We start from the raw sequence: 23,109 nt of genomic DNA, 5'->3' as shown, positions 1-23,109 counted from the left end.
ATATATATTATCTTATAATTAAGTTGTGTGCCTCTATACTTTGAAATATAGCATCCAAAATATAACCACCTCATAAAAACAAATAATTTTTGTGTTTGATTAAATAGTAAGAAAGTACACATAGACGGAATATGAAATTATTTGAAAATACATTTGGAGAGACTAAATAAAGTACTTAAATTATTAGAATAAGATACGATCTATTACCAAAAATATGGAAAAGTGGAATAATGAATCATAGCTCCTTCTATCGCTGGAATACTAAATCAATTTATACCCTAGATCATGAATTAAATGAATTTCAAAATTTATACATAAAATGATCTATATAGAAACTCACTGATACAGCACAGCTGATGGTATTCTAAATAACTCAGGGTTAACCTTTTAAATCCAAACTTTCATTTTAACTGGTGAAAATCTAAAATGCGTTACTTCCCTCAGTAAATGACATAATCTAATTCCGCCTCCATAACTGGGATCATCATTACTGAACATTACGTAATTAACCCAGTGTTTTTATATTATAAATGTATGTTATAAATGGGATACTAGATGAATATGGTGGAGGCCAAGGGCACCTTATGAAATTTGTTTTCTTAATGTTTACTTATTTTTAATAAAAGTAGAAAGTAAGTAAAAATAAGTAGAAAGATTCCCTACAACAAGACATGGTTACTATTTATAGCTAATCATTTACTCAATCAGCAAATTTCTCCTCAGATGTTCTCCTATCTTCAATAACACTGTCTTCCATACTTTATCAACCAAGAGTTCTCCAGCTGCCTTCAACAGCTTTTCCTATGCTAGTAGATAACCAAGCAATCATGCCCTTCATTGGTTTGATTACCTTCATGAGGTAATACTGCCATCTTGTGGACTTGAAAACATTCCTGGTAAAGAATATCAAAGGCAGGTTGCATTTTCCTAACTACAGGCATAAATAGGTATTACTTCTGAGTATAATGAAGTGTGGGACACTTGAGTATGCCAGACAATCAAGGTTTTACTTTACACTGATCAGAGGACTTTCACCTCATCATGTAATTTATCTATTCATGATAAAAACTCTTAGTTGAGTCAAGTAATCACAAAAGTGTTGTCTAGTGTCTGAAAAACATAAAGAAGTTTTCATGGATATATGAAGGTGAAGAAGAAATGAGAAAAGTTAAGATAATCTAATGATTTTCATATAAATCTATGAAATCCGAACGTCTGGAAACCACTAGTATAAGTAATAAATATGGTCTTAAAAATGAGTTATCATTACGATTTTATTAACTATCTATTCCATTCCCCAAAGCCTTAATTGATCCGTGGATATCAGGCATGTCAATTATGGACTTTAAAAGACAGTGATGGTGATACTGAGGCAAAGTGCTTCATACTGGGCAGCACTATCATGAGAACTCTATATTAGAAACACCCAGAAGGGACTTTTAGGAAACCAAGATGAAAAGAAAGAGTTCTACCATTTCGGGATTACACTTTTGTTTGAAACTTGTTTGCAATACACATGTCCCTTTACCAGTGTTCTTGACTTATGCAATATTCTCAAGTACAAGGAGCTGTGCAGGATACTTGAAAGTTGATGCATAGGTGTTATCCCTATTTTGCAGACAGAAAACTATCCATCAGGCTTTACAGTAGGCAGAGCTACATTCTATTAAAAATAATTCATCCTTGCGAGTAAGAACACGAAACGGTATGGATGGACACACTTTCCTTCTATCACTGTGAATTTTGAGGAAAAAACTGATATATTATTATTCAACATTTAAATGCATATTGGCATTTAGTTATACGCCAAATAAAAAGCAAAGATGCTATAAAGTATACATTTAAATTTAAAGAAAATATGAAATGTATATTTATAATGTTTTAAAACAGTGACTAATATTTTGTACTGTCTATACTGTACTGTTTAATAAGGCAATTTAAATAGTATGTTCAACTGATGGTATTTTTCCTTTAAAAGAAATGACCTATTTCAAGTGTAGTGTGAAGTAAAAGAAAGAACACATTAGGTTAGTGTTGAAAGTCATATTTTGTTCCACTGGTTTGTAATTCCAAGAATCTCTGTCTTGGCTTCTTCCAGCTCTGAGCATCAGATAGCCGATATAAATTACAAGCCTTACACCCAAAGCCCCCTAACCTTTCCTAACCTTAGTACCAGCAAGCTAGAGGAAACATTCCATACAATGTGTGTCTTGTAAGGACTCAAAACCCTCTAAGCAGATTCTGAAGGAACATTAATTCAAGGAATTCCTTGACCGAATATTTGAAATATTCATGGCAAAGGTCTTGCAAGGTAAACAGAAGTAGTAACAAGTAATAGCAAGTGAAATCTTACAAAGAAAAAAATATGAAAAAATAAAGCATGGGGATATGAGGGTAGAAGAAAAGTAGAAGCCACGAGCATTTTGATTATCCCATTTGAAGCATGAATGGAGACAGAGAATTAAGACTTACAAAAGTAAACTTCCCCTTCTTGGGATCAGCATTCAAGAAATTCATTCTAATCATTTTTTTCACTTGTATTATGTACTGAACGCAGACTATAGGCCACACACAGAGCTAACGGGCAGGGATAACTGATAGGACAGACATAGCCCCGGCCTTTATAGCAGAGAGCAGACAATTACAGATGGGAAAATCACTTCAAAGGAATGAATGTGCCATAAGAATATACAGCAGGAGTTAACTTAGCGGGTACGGGAAGGAGGATGGGAAGGTTTCCCTACAGAGCTGATATTTAAGCTGAGATCTTAAGGCTGAAGAAACTAAAACATAAAAGCAAAGGAAGCTATAGAAGGGTTTGATCAAGCATGTGTCTTCAAAGATCACTCTGGCTGCTAAGTGGAAACTGAAAAGTGAACGTGAAGTCGCTCAGTCGTTTCCAACTCTTTGCAACCCTGTGGACTGTAGCCTACCAGGCTCCTCCTTCCATGGGATTTTCCAGGCAAGAACACTGGAGTGTTCTTGCGATTTCCCACTGGAGTGGGTTGCCATTTCCTTCTCCAGGGGATCTTCCCAATCCAGGGATCGAACCTAGGTCTCCCACATTATAGGCAGACGCTTTACTGTCTGAGCACCAGGGAAGTCAAGTAGAGCTGGACTGAAAAGGGATGAGTGTGGATGTGGAGTTACATTATAAGAGGAATGGACCAGCCCACGTGAGAGAGTGGTGGCCGTGATTATGAAGTTAAGGTAGAAAGGAATAGGAGATGAAATAAGATACATTTAAAAAGTGGCAGGGACAAATTTTGGTGACATTATATATGGAGAGCAAGGCAACAGAAGATGCCTAGGATTTTGACATGGGCTGTGGTGAGGATGCTGCCATTTACCATCAGAGAACACAGGGGAACACATTTATAAGGGACGGAGCAGAGGAATAGCGTGGTCATTTTGGGTAACAGCAGTGTACAAAAAAGTCAATGAGAGATCCGAAGAGTGGCGTTCGCATTTGGAGATATGGGTCTAGCCTTGAGAGAATGGTTTGAGCTAGGGATTCACATTTGAGAGCTTTAAAAGAATAAGCAGTAACATTTCATGCAAAGATGGGCTCGATAAAGGACAGAAATCGTATGGACCTAACAGAAGCAGAAGATATTAAGAAGAGGTGGCAAGAATACACAGAAGAACTGTACAAAAAAGATCTTCACGACCAAGATAATCATGATGGTGTAATCACTGACCTAGAGCCAGACATCTTGGAATGTGAAGTCAAGTGGGCCTTAGAAAGCATCACTACGAACAAAGCTAGTGGAGGTGATGGAATTCCAGTTGAGCTATTTCAAATCCTGAAAGATAATGCTGTGAAAGTGCTGCACTCAATATGCCAGCAAATTTGGAAAACTCAGCAGTGGCCACAGGACTGGAAAAGGTCAGTCTTCATTCCAATCCCAAAGAAAGGCAATGCCAAAGAACGCTCAAACTACTGCACAATTGCACTCATCTCACACGCTAGTAAAGTCATGCTCAAAATTCTCCAAGCCAGGCTTCAGCAATATGTGAACCGTGAACTTCCAGATGTTCAAGCTGGTTTTATTTTTATTTTATTTTTTTTGCGGGCGGAGCAGGTTTATTGAAAAACAGATAACAGGCGACCCCGGTGGCGGCTGGGTGGGCGCAGAAGCGCGGGGAAGGGGGCCAGGTTCAGGGCCCAAGCCCAGAACTCAGCCACTCGGACAGATTGGAAATTTCCTGCAGCCATAGCGCGTCCTCAGTTGCCTCCAGGCCGCTCCCGGGGCCCGTCCTGCTTCTGCTAAAGGTCAGCGGGGCCGTGGTGGGCTCGGCGTGGCGCGAGGCGGCCTCTGACGGGCTCAGGGCCCCAGCCGAGCAGAAGGCCCGTGTCTCCTCCACGCCTTTGCTGCCTGTCTTGAGCCTCTTGTTTTCTGTTTGCTCTCCGGTCCCTGCAAGGAGCTCCAGGCTGCTGTTCTCATGTGCCTCCTCTGTGTTCTGCTCTGCCTCATTTTTCTCTGGGAGCAGCTGCTTCACCTCATGTGAGCAGTGGTAAAAAAATCGGTGCTGGGTGACCTCATGAAATGATTTATGCAGCTTGGTCCCAAATTCCTGTGTGTCGGCTGCCTGAAGCGTCTGGAGGCAGGTCTTCCGGAAGCTACTGTTCGTGCATCCAATCATAATACTCATGATGGAATTCACAGCCACTGACAGTGAGGCCTGTAGTTTCTGATGAGCCTTGACAGCCTGGTGATGCTGCTCTAAGGCCCGGTCCACAGCAGCCTGGATGCAACCTTGCACCACGCTGTGGCTCTCCCTGAGGATGGCACTGAGATGAGTTGAGAGCAAAGTGTGGACTCCCCAGAGTTCCATTTTCTGGACTGGAAATCCTCTGTGGAAATCCACAAAGAGAAAAAGCAGCAGAGTTTGTCCCTGGGGGTCCATATTCTGAGACTGATCTCCCTCACCGGATTCTACCTGGTAACTCACATCTGGAAGCACCGAACCTCTATCTAAACTGAGATCCAAATTGGGCACCATACACAAGTGGTATCTCTTCTAGTCAATGAAATAAGAGGTATCTTTGAAGACAGTAGTAGTTGGTTGCTCTGAATTTGGAAATATCAGAGGCAGACCTGAAGGTCCATACAGAAATATGGAAACGGAAGAGATCCTGTTCAGCTGGTTGGAAAAGACCTTTGGGCAAGGACACAGAGCCACGGCTGGAGTCAGTGTCAGCTCTCCCAACAAGCCCATTCCGACCACATCATCAGGGATGAAGAGCATTACTGGATGTCCCAGCACAGGATGGATTCTGCTGCAGGGTAATTCAGTTGTGTCAAATTTTGGTGTACTCAGGTAATGCTGACAGTTTATGACAAGAGCAATTCCATTCGACAGGTTCAAAGTAGGTTCATTCTCTGCCCCAAAGATCTCCTTGGAGTGGATTCCATTCACCTTTACACTGAAATTAAATCTAATCTTGGGGAACACAGTGATGATTTTGCGTAAAAAATTCTTTATAACCAGACTATCTGTCATCAAAGTCCTGGGCTTTACATCAGCCTCAAAAACCATCCGGAAGGGTCTTAGCCCTAATGTGTCCTGAGAATGGCTGGCCTCCTCTGAAGTCCAATTCAGGTTCACAAAGAATCCTGGCAGTACGGATTGCATATCTTTAAGGAACTTCTTGAGGACCAAACCACCATAAATGCTTCCTGCAGCAGCAACATTCCCGAACCTTCCTTTTCCCTCAGGCAACGCCAGACCCCTCTGCCCAAACTTCTCGGCCTCCTCACAAGACCCGTCTCCTCAGAGTGTCCTCCTTTGCTTTCTCTCCCTTCCCGGCATCACCTCGCAAACTGCCACGGCCAGCCCCTCCATTCCGCACCGGGAGCAGCAACCACGCCCAGTGGCGGGGCGCCCGCGTCAAGCTGGTTTTAGAAAAGGCAGAGGAACCAGAGATCAAATGGCCAACATCCGCTGGATCATGGAGAAAGCAAGAGAGTTCCAGAAAAACATCTATTTCTGCTTTATTGACTATGCCAAAGCCTTTGACCGTGTGCATCACAAGAAACTGTGGAAAATTCTGAAAGAGATGGGAGTACCAGACCATCTAACCTGCCTCTTGAGAAACCTGTATGCAGGTCAGGAAGCAACAGTTAGAACTGGACATGGAACAACAGACCGGTTCCAAATAGGAAAAAGAGGACGTCAAGGCTGTATATTGTCACCCTGCTTATTTAACTTATATGCAGAGTACATCATGAGGAATGCTGGGCTGGAAGAAGCACGAGCTGGAATCAAGATTGCTGGGAGAAATATCAATAACCTCAGATATGCAGATGATATCACCCTTATGGCAGAAAGTGAAGAGGAACTCAAAAGCCTCTCGATGAAAGTGAAAGAGGAGAGTGAAAAAGTTGGCTTAAAGCTCAACATTCAGAAAACTAAGATTATGGCAGCTGGTTCCATCACTTCATGGGAAATAGATAGGGAAACAGTGGAAACAGTGGAAACAGTGTCAGACTTCATTTTTTGGGCTCCAAAATCTGCAGATGATGATTGCAGCCATGAAATTAAAAGATGCTTACTCTTTGGAAGGAAATTTATGACCAACCGAGATAGTATATTAAAAAGCAGAGACATTACTTTGCCAACCAAGGTCCATCTAGTCAATGCTATGGTTTTTCCCGTGGTCATGTATGGATGTGAGAGTTGGACTGTGAAGAAAGCTGATCGCCAAAGAATTGATGCTTTTGAACTGTGGTGCTGGAGAAGACTCTTGAGAGTCCCTTGGACTGCAAGGAGATCCAACCAGTCCATTCTAAAGGAGATCAATCCTGGGTGTTCATTGGAAGGACTGATGCTAAAGCTGAAACTCCAATACCTTGGCCACCTCATGCGACGAGTTGACTCATTGGAAAAGACCCTGATGCTGGGAGGGATTGGGGGCAGGAGGAGAAGGGCACGGCAGGATGAGATGGCTGGATGGCATCACTGACTCAACGGACATGAGTTTGAGTGAACTCCAGGAGTTGGTGATGGACAGGGAGGCCTGGCGTGCTGCAATTTATGGGGTCGCAAAGAGTGACGCCACTCTTTGCATGGGGACAAGACTAAGTGACTGAACTGAACTGAAGAAGTGGAAGACATTGCCTACAGAAAGAATGTGAGGTAAGAAATGAGATTACAACACAATGGTGAAAATGTCCAAATGTATCTGTCAAAGCAGATACAAAAGGAGCTAACAAAGCAGCTGTGAAGGATTAGCCAGTAAGAGTTTGCTCTGGTAAATACACTATTGAAGGTTTTCTGGTGCTATGCTAAAATATGTTTTTATCTATTAAGATGATGTCATTAGACACACTGCGGCTTTAAAGAAACACTGAAGTAATCTATATTTTTTGAGCTGTTATTCTGAATGGCCATGTCAATATCCTCAATGTAAAACTGAAGCTTCCCATATCAGATGGTAAAGAATCTCCCTGCAATGCAGGAGACCTGGGTTCAATCCCCAGATCAGGGAGATCCCCTGGAGAAGGGCACAGCAACCCACTCCAGTATTCTTGCCTAGAGAATTCCATGGACAGAGGAGCCTGGGAGGCTACAGTCCATGGGGTTGCACAGAGTTGGACATGACTGAGCAATGAACACATTCACTTTCATATATTATTGTAAGTGAATAACCCACATTATCTCATTTAATCTTTATAAATCACAACAAAATTATGACAAAGATATTCACATCATCTCCATTTCCCAATGCATTTCAGAGAAGTTAAGTAACTTGCTCTGAGGCACCTTAGCTAGGGCCAGTATTTGACTCTGAGTTTGTCCAACTTCCAAGTTTTTACCTTTGCTGACTTCCCCAGAACAAACACTGCAAGACATGTCAACAGCATGTTATAGTTAGGCATGTACCATCTTATTGAATCCCTGAATTACTAACTCTGTGAAGGGGCATTATCCCTTCATGAATTCATGGATTCAGAAAGGTCAAGTTATTTATCACGATTCACATAGCTAGTAGGAGATAAGGACAAACAGGAAGCCAGATCATTTCACTTCAAGTGCAATACTTTTTCTAGTATACAGTGACTGTGTTCTACCAAAACTAGCAACACCTCACATCACATTTTGTTTCACTTAATTCATTTACCAAATATGAGTGATTATTATGTACATAATATTTAATCAGTGTAAAAATATATATATTGTTCTTCTTTTTCCAACATAAAAAACAGTGGTTCTTTGCCATCTCTTTCCATCTCATTTCCCTCCTCCGGCCCCTAAATGAGTTTGCCCAAAGTCTCACCCCTTAGATATCCTCCTTCTATATTCTCTCTTCAGTTAAAACATTTATGGGTTTTAACTTGTTCCTCTTTGTTAATGATTCTTTGTCAATCTGATTGCAACTTCACACCTGATTGTTACTTCCTTTGGCTTACATGTTTACAGAAAATCTCCTTTATAGATATTTTTCCACTTTCTTTAACCAAACCAATCGACAAGTAAATTTCCCATATATACTCACAGTACAACAATCTGCCTTTTCGACTTTGTAACACCAGTGTCCTGCACATTCAACCAAATATTAATATAGATATAGGACAGGTACAGAAAGGAAGTAGTGGGGGGAACGTGGGCACGTGTGAGAGGAAGGAGTGGAGGCAGTGTCTATTTCTCAGACGTGTGACAGTGAGCAAGTCTTTTTAACTCTGCAAAATGAAGGGTGAGATTAGATATTAAATTCTTCTAAATGTAAAACTCTGTGTTCCTTGGTTCTCCTACTACTTCCTATGTGCAGTTATTAAAGCAGAAAAATTCTTTTTATTACACTTTCTCTGAATTCCCTCCTGATTCTCTAAAACAAAGATCCTTAACCTAGTTGCATATTGTGATCATCTGGGATACTTGAAAATATACTGATGTCCTGTTGCCTCCATTCTCCCAGAGATTCTGATATAATTAGTCTAAGGTACAGGTTGAGCTGAGGGCAATAGTGCCTAAACTTTGTTGCACATTTAGAATCACCTGGGAAACTTGCAAACACTTCAGTCTCACTGTCTGGGGGTGGGTGTCAGGCACTACTATTTTCCAAAAATACCTCAAGCAATTCAACATCAGCGAAGTATGGGAGAAAACAAAAGGGGATCTGAGGCAGCAGCCATGTTTAAGGTATTTCAATTTATTTCAACTAAGAATTTAGTCTCATACAGTTTGGAGAGATGGAAAAGGGGGAGATGAATTTATGCTCTTAGGTACCATTATATATTTACATAAAGATTTTAAAACTTTTGTAGAGAGTCAATAATTATGTGTTTAATATCTTGCGTTACCTGTAAATGGCACTCAAAACATTCAACTGATTTACTACCAAGTTTGTTAAGAAAGAAGATATACACACTTTGAAATTTATTATTTTAGCATATTTTACAAAGATGGTTTAGGAAAGATTTTTTTTAATTTTATAAAATGGTAGTATAATTTTTATTTCATTGTAGAATAAGGTAAGGAAACCACGAAGGGAAATGAATTTTTACACTGAAAACTAAGAAAACAGTATTGTATCTTAGGCAATTACGATCAGCAATCACTTGCAGCATGCTTAATGATGCACCATTGTAAGCTCAAGTTATTAGTTTAAACATTACTGTAACTTCTGGTCTCTGTCAATCTTTTTATGTTTATCCTGCCTCGAGCACTCCAATTTCTATCAGATGCCCTAAATTGCTGGAATTACAATAAGATAAATAAATACACTATCCGTCCTTTTCCTCCATTTTACTTGTGCTGGTGTGATACAAATAATTTACATGGATTATTTCACTTAACTTTACTGTGAGCCTGGAAGCTGGTATTACTGCTAACCCCCTGCATTTTCAGATGAAGAAACTACAGTTTAGCAAGGCTGGGTAATTAAAAGTGAAAATAAATGTAGATCATAATTTTTCCTGGTGAAATAAATAATAAATACAGTAATATACATCAATAGTTATATAGCTTTAGGGAAAAATTTGCAAGGATATCCATCAAATTGTGAATCAAGATTACTACCTCTGGCATGGGATAAGAGCAGGGACAGAAATTTTCATTTATTATTTTTTTAACTGCAAGGACTGTGTATAATTTTTTTCCTTTTCCTCTTTTTTAAAGAATTTTCCTAAGTAACTTTTTAAATGCGAAAAAGAAATAAAAAACATGGCTGCCCATGTGAATCTACATACAGGTATCCTTGAAGTGAAACATGGAAAGACATATAGATGGCCAAGAGGCACATAAAAAGACGTTCAACATCGCTAATTATTAGAGAAATGCAAATGAAAACTACAATGAAGTATCACCTCCCACAGATGGCCAGTCAGAATGGCATCGTTAAAAAGTCTACATAGTAAATGCTGGAGAGGGTGTAGAGGAAAAAGAACCCTCTTACACTGTTGGTGGGAAATGAGTGCAAACACTAGGAAAACAGTATGGAGGTTCCTTAAAAATCTAAAAATAGAGTTGCCCTATGATCTAGCAATCCCACTCCTGGGCATATATCCAGGGAAAACTCTTTAATCTAGAGAAAACTCTAATTTAGAAAGGTATATGTACCCCAGTGTTCACGGCAGCACTATTTACAATGGAAAAAATGGAAACAACCTCAGTGTCCACTGACAGATAAATGGATAAAGACATTTTTCAAAAGATACAGTCATGTAAAGAAAGAATGCTAGAAGTCACTTTCCCCATGGAATGGCAAATTTTAGACTGCTGCTGCTGCTGCTGCTAAGTCACTTCAGTCGTGTCCGACTCTGTGTGACCCCATAGATGGAAGCCCACCAGGCTCCCCCGTCCCTGGGATTCTCCAAACTGCAATTATTCTGTTTGGTCATTATAATACTGATGAGTAAAAGATACCCAGGTGACAGAAGATACTTTATATTATGATAACGTGACACAGTAATTTGCTACTTCTTCCTTCATATGTTATATTACACATAGTACGGTACTAGATGGTGATGTTAAGCAACTACCTTAAAGACCTTGGAGAATGAGCAGCTTATAATTTTTTTTCACCATATTCAAATTGAAGCTGCAGTAAATAGAATATATCTAGATGAATCACATTGGGTAAACAATGACCATTAACATGAGTATTATAAGATGCGTTCACATCTCCCCTGACATGCTAGGACAGACTAGTGTAGGGCTCCTACGTTCAGGCAACTGAAGTGATGTTCTGAAGTCACATAGCTAATTAACTGTACCTGTGGCACAGTAAACATGGCTATAAAGTATTTGGGGGGGGGGTCTAAGTCACCTCTTCTTAAACCTGGGCTGATTTATGCCTGCTTTGACCAAAAGAGTAAGATGCAATGCTGGAGAGGGAGTGGGGAAATAGGAACCCTCCTGCACTACTGGTGGGAACATAAATTGGTACAACCACTGTGGAAAACACTATGGAGGTTTCTCAGAAAACTAAAAATAGAATTACTATATGACCCACTTATCCCACACTTGGACATATACCCAGCGAAAACCATAATGTTCACTGCAGCACTGTTTACAACAGTCAGGATATAGAAGCAACCTAAATGTCCCTCAACAAAGGAATGGATAACGATGTGGTGTATATATATATATATATATATATATATATATATATACACACAATGGAATATTACTCACCCATTAGAAGGAACAAAATAGTGCCATTTGCAGAGACATGGACAGACCTAGAGATCATTATAGAGTGAAATAAGTCAGAAAGAGAAAAACAAATATCATAATAATATTGCTTATATGTGGAATCTAGAAAAATGGTATAGGCTAACTTATTTGCAAAGCAGAGACAGAGACACAGGTGGAGAGAACAAACCCATGGATACCAAGGGGGAAAAACGGGGTGGGATGAACTGGGAGACTGGGTTGGACCTAAACACACCACTATTGTATAAAATAGGTAACTAAGGAGAGCAGTTCCCTGCACAGCACAGGGAATTCTCCTCAGTGCTCTCTGGTGACCTAAATGGGAGGAAATAAAGGAGAGGAAATATGTATACATATGGGCTTCCTAGGTGGTGCCAGTGGTAAAGAACCGCCCTGCCAATGTAGAAGACATAAGAGATGTGGGTTCCCTCCCTAGGTGGGGAAGATCCCCTGGTAGAGGGCAAGGCAACCCATTCCAGTATTCTTGCCTGGAGAATCCCATGGACAGAGGAGCCTGATGGGCTACAGTCCATAGGGTCACGAAGAGCTGGACACATCTGAAGCAACTGAGCACTTGTATACATATAACTGATTCACTTTGCTATATAGCAGAAATGAACACAGCATTACAAAGCAACTATAATCCAATAAAAATTAAAAGGAGTATGATGAAGGTGACACTATGCCAGTTCCATGCCTAACATCTAAGAGGATTGGCAGTTTCTGCATTCTTCCTTCCACGAGCCATCATGTATGAAGTCTGAATACCTGGAGACTGCCATGCCATGAGATATTAAAAGAGCAGTGTGTGTGCTAAGTTGCTTCAGTCGTGTCCGACTCGTTGCGACCCTGTGGACTATAGCAAGCCAGGCTCTTCTGTCCATGGGATTTTCCAAGCAAGAATGCTGAAATGGGTTGCCATCTCCTTCTCCGGGGGATCTTCCATTGCTACTTAGAGGACCAAATTCTAACTATATCACATTTAAAGAACTTTTAACTTTCATGATACTCCGGCAGAATGAAAAGCTCCATGAGAGCTGGTATTTGGGGCTATTCTCTGATATATCCCCATTATCTAAACAGTGCTTCATGTATGTGAACACACACATATACGCTATATATGACAATGATACACACACACATATATGATGCTCAAATAAATGCTAAATGAATGAACAAGTATTCTACAAACAAGTAGTAGGGAAAAAACCTCAACGTATCTGTTACCACTTAAGAAAATTATACCTCCAATGCAGCTGGAAGAAAAATAATCTCAAGATAAGACAAACTGAAATGTGAAGAAAAACCCTAATCCTACTCCGTTAATTCAAGGTATACACTACTAAAGACCAGCTTTTCTGGTTTTCCAAATATCTTTACTTTCCTTCTTTCTGTTACAGAATCAGCTCCATGATTATCTGATTGGAGACATCAATTTTCTTAATAAGCACAACTTATGATATAAAGTTTTATAGATCACAGTACTAAAATACAGAATGCAATACACTGAAAATATCTTTCATTTGCTAAGCTATGCTTGCATATTCCACAAACAGATAAGATTTTATTCCTGCCTCAGACACTCAATCTCTAATACTTAAGTATAAGTTTAATATGCCTTATACCCTGGCAAACATGGCATGTTAAACTTTGATTCTGAAGAAAATAAAGAGTGTTTTCTTTCCCTTTCATCTTTGTGCATTTATCTAGGTGCTTCATGAAGCAAAATCTTCTTCGGCAGAAATCCACTGTGGACTGGTGGTTCACTCCAGATGGGCTGTGGTGGATGTGATAAAATGCAAATGTGGATTTCTTCAATGCTAATTCTTCAAGAAAGAAGCCAGTCCTAAGACAGCATGTGTGGAGCAAATAAGGATGTTAACAACATGTGGCTTGAACGTAGTTTTGTTTTTTGTTTTAAATACTAACAAGCTTCTAGTTCAAAGGAGCTCTATTAAGCCCAGGCAGGCATGTGACAGGCCAGGGGAGAGGGTGTACAAGAGAATAAATAGGTATGACGATAAGAGTGAGATCAAGGTGAGGATAAATTCATCTCAAGGGTTCCGAATGGGACAACATAAGCAAAGGCAGAGGAAGAAAACAAGGCATGAGATTCAGCTGTGTTGGAATGCAGGCCACTGGGAGGAAAAGGTGCATCCTACAACAGACAGCGAGCCCGGAGTCTGCCGGGAAAGAACCAGCTTCTCCAAGAAATAAAGAAACAAAGGACTCAATAGGTGTTGGCAGCAGTAAAAGTGTATGAAAGTAGAAAGGCAAGCTGGAGAAGAATTCAGAAACAGGAAGGAGAGAATAAAAAATGAATATATTCCTACGGTTTATTTTACCATCTGTATTTTTAAAGCATCCTAAGCAAATCAGAACTTGGGAAAGAATGGGAAGGGGCGTAGCTTTCGAGTAGTGTCTAGATTAGAGACCGGAGCGTCACTCTGTTGGCGGGGGTACACTAGAACTAGACTAGTCCGCGTCGACACTGACACTACTCCGCTGGCTCCTCCCACCTTCCCGGCCTCCCCTGCAGTAGGGGCGCCGAGCTGTGTGACTGGTAGGCTGCTCTTTCTGACTCAGTCTCTCCCTCCCATCTGGGCAGCCAGAGGCCTCTGTGCTGTGCTGTGCTGTGCAGTGCTTTGTTGTGCTCAGTCGCTTCAGTCGTGTCCAACTCTTTGCAACCCCGTGGACTGTAGCCCACCAGGCTCCTCTGTCCATGGGGAGTCTCCAGGCAAGAATACTGGAGCCGGTTGCCATTTCCTTCTCCAGGGGATCTTCCCGACCCAGAGATCGAACCCAGGTCTCCCATATTGCAGGTGGATTCTCTGCCATCTGAGCCACCAGGGACGCCCCCAGATGCCTGCAGAAAGCATACATTCTCTGCTGCTCTGTGCCATAAGCTCACAGGATGAGCCAGCCACTAAATCTGCTGAATTCCGGGGAGAATAACCCACCTGGATAGTAGAACGAACTCATTCCTCAATCTACTATTTATGAGTTATAAAGATGATACACTGATCTCTATCATGTTCCTTTTTTTCTCTCAAATGGTTTTAAATTTGGAGAAAAGACAGGCACAGCCCAATTTCAGAAGTGTTAAAATACAAAGAAAATGGGCATCTTTAAATTGACAAAACATGGTACTTGATACACTAATACTGACTTGCTAATTTGTGTGAGGGCTTCTCTCATAGCTCAGTCGGTAAAGAATCTGCCTGCAATGCAGGAGACCTGGGTTCGATACCTGGGTTGCGAAGATCTGCTGGAGAAGGAAATGACAATCCACTCCAGTATTCTTGCCTGGAAAATCCCATGAACAGAGGAGCCTGGCGGGCTATAGTCCATGGGGTCGCAAGAGTCGGACATGACTTAGCGACTAAATCACCACCACCATATTTGTATGAAACAAAGAGGGGAGAGGAATAGAAAGGGAAAGAAGAAAGAGAGGACAGAGATTACTAATATTCAAATATCAATTATCCAAGTAAGAGCTTACCTACGCATACCCTTATATTTCCTTTAGACACAGAGGCTCTGCTTGGGTTTCAATTATAAGAATGACATCACCAAACCACGTGCTTTTTCACACTGGAATACAACTTTCAGCCCAGCAGAACTGGAAGTCATGAAGTTAAGGTTATATATCCACTTAGGCTTAAAGATTGGAGAAGGCAATGGCAACCCACTCCAGTACTCCTGCCTGGAGAACCCCAGGGACGGCGGAGCCTGGTGGGCTGCCGTCTATGGGTTCGCACAGAGTCGGACACGACTGAAGTGACTTAGCAGCAGCAGCAGCAGCAGGCTTAAAGATTAGGGTAAGTTTTGTAAATTAACATCTTCGATTACTTTTCTACAACTCTTGGAGAATTGCTGAGATTGGTCTTTCACATCAGTCTCATTGTAATGCTATTTATCCAAAATATGAAATGGGAAAAATGGGAGAATTGTTTGAGGAGGAAGAACAGAGGTGATTCAAGAGTTCGATTTTCACTCTGAGACTTCATTAGTTTGACTGAAGTGTTTGTTATGCGTATCCTGAATGTCCAATGGATCCACATTAACTTTAAATTCAAATTCACCCATAGGCGAATATAAATGAGACTTGGATGTTTATCCTACTACTTATTCTCACCTTTTGTAAAATATGGTGGCCTGACAATTATCTCAATAACAAGATATTGGATCTTACACTATTTCTGTGTGAAGCACTTTAAAGCACAAGGCATACAAGTAAAATACACTGATATGCACACAAGTTATATGGCTCCTTTACTATCTAAAAAGGACCAAAGAGCTCTAAATGAACATATCATAGCAGACTTTTTTAAAATGCAGTTTTATGACTTTTAGATCATAACAGTTTTATCAGTTTAAATTTTTATCTTTTGTTCAAACAATGTGTTAATATTGGACACAAAGCACAAGAAAACTACAGTTTAAAAGTTCCAGGTATAAATAAGGAAACTTTACATTCATTATTAATTAAAAAAAAACTGTAGTAACAACAAAAATATTGATGGGATATTTGAGAAAAGTACCAAGGCATGCACTAGGATATATAATAGAAGAAAGAATACTTCTACACTCTCCTTTGCACCTGTTTTCTGTATAAAAACATGAAGCTTATTAGTTCTTCCATGCAACATGGAGTCAACTGGCAGTCCTTAACGTCTATAAACAGAAAAACTCTGAAGAAAAATACCCTTTTTGGTAAGTCTCCAAATTAAATAAAAAAGTGAAAAGTCTTAATTCTAATGCATTCGTATGTGAAAATTTATACTTTTGTACCATCATATACATATCCAAGATCAAGTTTCTAATCAAGCTACAATTTCCAAACACTGTAAAATAATTTTGTTCTTTTCACATCAATGCATTTTCATTTTCACTAGAACTAATTACCTTTAAATAAATGATTCAGAGATGTCAAAAGCGACTCTCAGGGAATGTTTCAAGAGGTCCCAGTTCCCTGAATTATAGCCTAGAACATCTGCTTAGCAATCTGGCAAGTAGTATGAAGCCAAACAGAGCATCTCATATATAGTAGTGGTATCTGACCTCAAGAATATGACAGCTGGCTATTCGCCTATAACCTTTATTCTGTAAAAAATCTAAAATTCTGTATGCAAGAGAGACTAGTAAAAACAAAAGTGCCAACACCAGAAGCATGGAGTGTAAAAGGAAAACAAGTCGCTTTAGGAAAGTAGAATTATTGGCTTCTTCATGCCAAAGGAATTAGAAAACATTGTTAAAAGAACTTTACTTACAAAAAAATTTTTTAAAGCAACATAACTTGATTTCTCTTATAACACAGAAAAAAATGTAGAAAAGTTAAACTTGTTCTAAAATTGGAGAAAATAAAATTAAACTTAAATTGGACCCTCCCAGAAATGAAGTGCTTAAGATACAAACTGTCAGAAGCATTCCAGGATAGAATCAGTTAGAAAAGAAATGAGTTTATCAACTGTGTAAGTACAAATGAATGAAGGCAAAAGGAGAAGGCGGCAGGAGAGGATGAGATGGTTAGACAGTATCACCGACTCAAAGGACATGAACTTGAGCAAACTCTGGGAGATAGTAGAGGACAGGGAAGCCTGGTGTGCTGCAGTCCATGAGGTTGCAAAGAGTCAGACACGACTTACCAACTGAACAACAAGTATAAATGAATTCACTTCAAATAAGCCACCTGACATACTTTTAAACCAGCCATAACATACCAGTAGGAGGGGGTCCATAAGTGGACTGTTAAGTACAGCAAGTAAACATCACACTGTTGGAGACACTAGCAGTTTCAATCTGATCTTCACTAACAGCAGAGTTATTAACCTGACCAGAGGGAAAATCAAACTTAGTTCATCTAATCTAGATGAACAGATCTAGGGATTTTTAACTAGTCTCAGATTCAACATCTAGAAACACAGTAATCTTTCATGAGATCCAGTCCTTTAAGATCATGGCTGACAACCAGTTACTAATAAGGCATATACAATTTACAAAATCTCTTAATGGAAACAGACTTGCAATTTCTCACTATTTACTATATCATCATGAAATTTTAGATTATTTCAAAAGTGATAGTAAACATGCTTGACAGTATGTAGGTCATGACAAAGCATTTTTATAAGAGTGGATACTTGATGATTACAATAAAGACAATGGAAAAAACCATCAAGATACAGAATTGGGGGTTATATTTGAGGCAACAGAGGAAGCCTTAAACAAGTCCCACTTACCCAGCAGTCAGACTGTGAAACCCTCAATCATGCAATACTATTGAACCAGGAAAAGTATATCCAACAATGTTCACACTAATCTTCAAATTTTATATGGTAATAGATATGCCAGTAGGTAAAAACTACTTTTACTGTAATCAGACCTCAAACAATTCAAGAATGACTTCCACGTGAAGAGAATGCAAAGAAATTTCAATAGGCAATTAGAACTAGGAAGAAGGCTTTTAGAAGAAAAAGACAAGAAGTGATGTAATAAGGGTACAGGCTAAGTTCAAGGAATGGAAAGTATTTCAACTGAAACTCACAATATACCTGAAGAGAAAAATCCCAATTCAATTAAGAGTGGGCTTAGGCTATATCTCAATGTAAGATATCCCTCAAATATACTAACTGCCTAGTTTCCAGATGCATCTTCCAATTCAGCCAATATTTTGTTTCTAGTGAAATTTCAATTGAAATATTATGTATACACAGAAAAGTGCACAAACTTTAAGTATGCAGCGCAATAAGTTTTCACAAAGTTAACACATGGAACTAACAAATTTTTTTTAATGGACATTTTGAGCACCCCAGAAGCCCTTGTCATGAATCCCTCTTTGAGCATAAATACTACCTTTCTAACACCACGTAGTAGTTTTGCTTGTTTTTGAACTTTACATAAATGGAGTCACATAATTTATACTCTTTCTGATTGGCTCCTTTAACATAACAGTAAATTGGACAGGTTCATCTACTAATACCTTGTTGCATATAGTTGTAAGTTTAATCTTATTACAATATTCTATTGTGTAAAGATAGCAGATTCAAATTTACAGTTAGAAATAAGAACTAGATTTCTAGAATACTTAGATAATAATTAGAAAAAAATCAGAATGACCATCTACTACTGATGAGAACTGAGACAGTTTCGGTTTTGAGTCCCATAAACAGTGCTGTACTGAACACTCATTACAAAGTGGGCCGTGCTGCAGCTAACACATACTGGTTCATGGGAAATCACTGTTAAATTTTCAGGAATTCTGTGAATCACCTGTTACACAAAGCCACTATTTAAAAATTAAATTACATAATCTCACAAATACATGCCAACAAAGGTCCATCTAGTCAAAGCTATGGTTTTTCCAGTGGTCATGTATGGATGTGAGAGTTGGACTATAAAGAAAGCTGGACGCCAAAGAACTGATGCTTCTGAACTGGGTGTTGGAGAAGACCCTCGAGAGTCCCTTGGACTGCAAGGATATCCAACTAGTCCATCCTAAAGGAAATCAGTCCTGAAATTCCATTGGAAGGACTGATGTTGAAGCTGAAACTCCCTTACTTTGGCCACCTGATGCGAAGAACTGACTCATTTGAAAAGACTCTGATGCTGGGAAAGATTGAAAGCGGGGGGAGAAGGGGATGACAGAGGATGAGATGGTTGGATGGCATCACTGACTCAATGGGCATGAGTCTGAGTGAACTCCAGGAGTTGGTGATGGACAGGGAGGCCTGGCGTGCTGCAGTCCATGGGGTCGCAAAGAGTCAGACATGACTGAGCGACTGAACTGAACAAATAAATGTAATAAACACTCATCACTTCCTAGTTATTTTACTATATTTTACTATTATCTATGCTCTCAGTCATTAATGTCTAATGTATCTGTATGGTGGAAATAACACATAATGATGAAATACTGTATTTCTTCCCAACTCTATGTTCAATAACAATAGACTGGCAGCTTGAAATCATCCATGGCTTTTATATGAGTACTTATACCATAGAAATTGGCAAACACTACAAATCAGGGCTTCATTTATTGTTTTGTTGATAGTGTAGACTTAAGAACATGAAGTTAAAATGTTAATTATACAGATTAAACTTAATAGTTTGTCTTGTCTGTAACTGTGACACTGTGAATCACATATAATATTAAGTGCACATTCTTTAAGTATTTGGAAACTATAACCCAAGGCACTCACACAGTTACTGAATAAATGAACTTCGGACATACGTCTTTGTCTCATTTCTATTTTAGTGTCAATATAATGAATATATCAGTTATTGTTCAAATTACATCACAATTCACAAAGTTGTAACCACAGGATGGCTATGGATGCAAGATTTTGGCAAAAATCAACAAAAGCATCCTATGAGAGTCAACTGGGAAGAATATGGTGGCATATACACCTCAAACACAGCATGTCTGAAATAAGATTTTCAACTCCCTGAGTGTTAAAATACCACTCCTTTTGAGTATTCCTCAACTCATTTAATGATAACTACCATCTCCCCTATTAGACAAATCAGAAATCCAGGTATCATACTTGAGGCTTTTATTCCTCTCACTTCCCACTGACAATCAATCATCATCGTAGCTCTTCTGTCTCTCCAGTTCTATTCATTCCTCCTGGTCCTCAGTTTAATCTACCATGTCTGCTCACGTGTGTTATGTTGATAATATCTTACTGGTCACTGAAGCCACTGCTCAGGTTTGTGCCAGAATTAACCATCTAAAACACAATTTGACACGTCATTTCCCTATTCAGACACTACTCAACGCTGCTCTATAAGCCTTGAAACAATTTGTAAACACCTTAAAAGGACACACCTGGTCCTGACGACGTCTACAGCCTCAGTCTGACACTCCCCCTCTCACATCACACTCTGCGTTCAAGCTGTATTCAACTAACCCCTCTGCCTGGAGTACCTCTCTCCACCTCCAAGTGCCTACTCATTCCTAAGGATTCTCCAGAAAGATTAGTTCTTCTGGGAAGTATTTCCATAGAGATGGCATTAAGAGATGCCTTCAACATGCTCACAATACCCGATGCGAACAGTTTGGGCACATATCACACTGCACCAACTTCACTTGTAACCCTCATTAAACCGAGAAGTCTTGAGGGCAGGCGCTATGTTTTAATTAATACTGTACCTCCCTAAACTTAAATAGTGCTTGGTGCTCAATAAATAACTTGATGCTGGATGAATAGGATGGATTTTACGAAGTAAGAGCTTAGAAAAAAAATTTTTTGCCATTAATGACTCTGGGTTTAAAAAAGTCATTTTCAGAAGGCTTATGTTTCACATCCTCCAATTACCCCTGAAGGCTGACATTAGAAGCCCACCTACAGCTCCAAAGCAGTGCTGCTACTGCTGCTAAGTCGCTTCAGTCGTGTCAGACTCTGTGTGACCCCATAGACGGCAGCCCACCAGGCTCCCCTGTCCCTGGGATTCTCCAGGCAAGAATACTGGAGTGGGTTGCCATTTCCTTCTCCAATGCTTGAAAGTAAAAAATGAAAGTGAAGTCACTCAGCCGTGTCTGACTCTTAGCAACCCCATGGACTGCGAGGACTCTGCAGTCCATGGGATTTTCCAGGCAAGAGTACTGGAGTGGGGTGCCATTGCCTTCTCTGCCAAAGCAGTGCTAAAAACAACTTAATACCATGTCCTTTGGGTTCACAAAACAGTTAATAATTTGGACCTAGAAAAATCACTGCCAATACAACTAGATGCTCAAAAGAGACAGTCATACTATTAGAGGAATAAGATATAAAGTGGCAGGATTTGTAGAGGAAAAGGGAAAAAAAAACAAAAATAAGATAAAATGCTAAATAACTACCATCTCCACCTTTATCACTATTAACATTCATTAACAAAAAGAACTTACATGGATCATGTTCCTATTTAAGAAGGAAACTGAAATCATACATTATTATCTTTTAATAGATTTAACAAAAAAAGATGGTACCCGCCAATAAGCCATCATATCTATCTCTTTTGCTAATGAAAATTCTTTTTTCCCTTCATCCATAAAAAGGTTTAAAGATCCACTTCAGGCACAAACATAAGTGCTTTTCGTATATTTTGTCATTTAATCTTGAGGATAATTCTATGAGTTTGTTATTATTATAATGATCATTCTATGGACAAGACTACATTGTTCAAAACACTTGACCAAGTCACACAACTATTAAGTCACAAAGCTAAAACTGGCACCAAGAATGTTTAACCCCAAAGAATGTTTAACCCTGTGTTCTTATCTGCTAAACCGCATTACCAGGCAATGGTAAAGATATATGGACCCTGCCCTCAGAGAGGTCACAATTTAGAGGGAAACAAAAGCACACGTATACAATTTGACCAACAGCATTGCTGTTATAATACTAGCTGTTACAGGCTTCAGTCTGGTGCATGTATTCTAAATAAAGAAATAGAATACTATCTAAAGCTAGAGTATTTAGGAGGCTTAATTTATTGATATCATTCCTTATACAAGTAACAAATTGAGTTGCAGAAGCTCAAGATGAGACAATGATATGATTTAGAAATGCTTACTTAAGAAAATTTAAAAAAAATTTTTTTGACCGTATTATGCAGCTTGTTGAATTACTAGTTCCCTGATCAGGGATTGAACCTGTGCCCTTGGCATTGAAAGCACAGAATTATAACCACTGGACCGCCAGAATATTCCCTAAAATAATTAATGGTAAAACTATTTGTCATAGAACAATTCAAATTTATCTAAAATGGAAAAAGACCTCATTTAAGAAGCAGTATTAGAGTAAATGAAGAAGTTCTCAAGAATTAAAAACAAAAATGAAATTAAGACTGTACAATTATTTATTATATATGTGTGTATATATAATTTCTTTTCAAAAGTATCTTAATCTTTTTCTCCTATAAAATCATTTCTGTACACAGTTTAAAACACTTGACCAAGTCACACAACTGTCAAGTCTCAAAGTTACATAAAATTGCTTCTGTAAGGTGTTGAAACAAAATGCTTAAGCAAAATTAGTCACCTGAAGACTAAAAATGAAATGTCTAACAGGTAAATTCTAATAACTAAAACTCTTCTCTCGCTAAATGAATAAACTCATTTAAGTTAGTCTTCATAAAATTTAAACACTACAATTGTTTTCCACTTTTAAGATTCAGTTCAGTTCAGTTGCTCAGTCGTGTCTGACTCTTTGCGACCCCATGAACCTCGGCACGCCGGGCCTCCCTGTCCATCACCAACTCCCGGAGTCCACCCAAACCCATGTCCATTGAGTCAGTGATGCCATCCAACCATCTCATCCTCTCTCGTCCCCTTCTCCTCCTGCCCTCAATCTTTCCCAGCATCAGGGTCTATTCAAATGAGTCAGCTCTCCCCATCAGGTGGCCTTTTAAGATTAAATTTTAGAATTTTATTACACCAAAATTACTGGATCAATATGCTTAATT

The 23,109-nt window shown here is 39.3% G+C and overlaps 1 protein-coding gene and 1 pseudogene across 6 annotated transcripts in view; both read right to left on the bottom strand.

The window, feature by feature from the left end:
* The window catches only part of ARB2A (ARB2 cotranscriptional regulator A), a 422,973-nt gene that overhangs the window by 267,290 nt on the left and 132,574 nt on the right, over nt 1–23,109 (bottom strand). The window lies entirely within an intron of this gene.
* On the bottom strand, nt 4,092–8,048 carry LOC129558322 (type 2 DNA topoisomerase 6 subunit B-like pseudogene; annotated as a pseudogene).

This window comes from Moschus berezovskii, chromosome 8 (assembly GCF_049115385.1).
Source record: "Moschus berezovskii isolate FMDL1 chromosome 8, NW_MosBer_1.0, whole genome shotgun sequence".
In the NCBI taxonomy this organism is placed as follows: domain Eukaryota; kingdom Metazoa; phylum Chordata; class Mammalia; order Artiodactyla; family Moschidae; genus Moschus; species Moschus berezovskii.
Note: the sequence above shows the minus strand (reverse complement) of the source record. Positions and strands in the feature narration are given on the sequence as shown.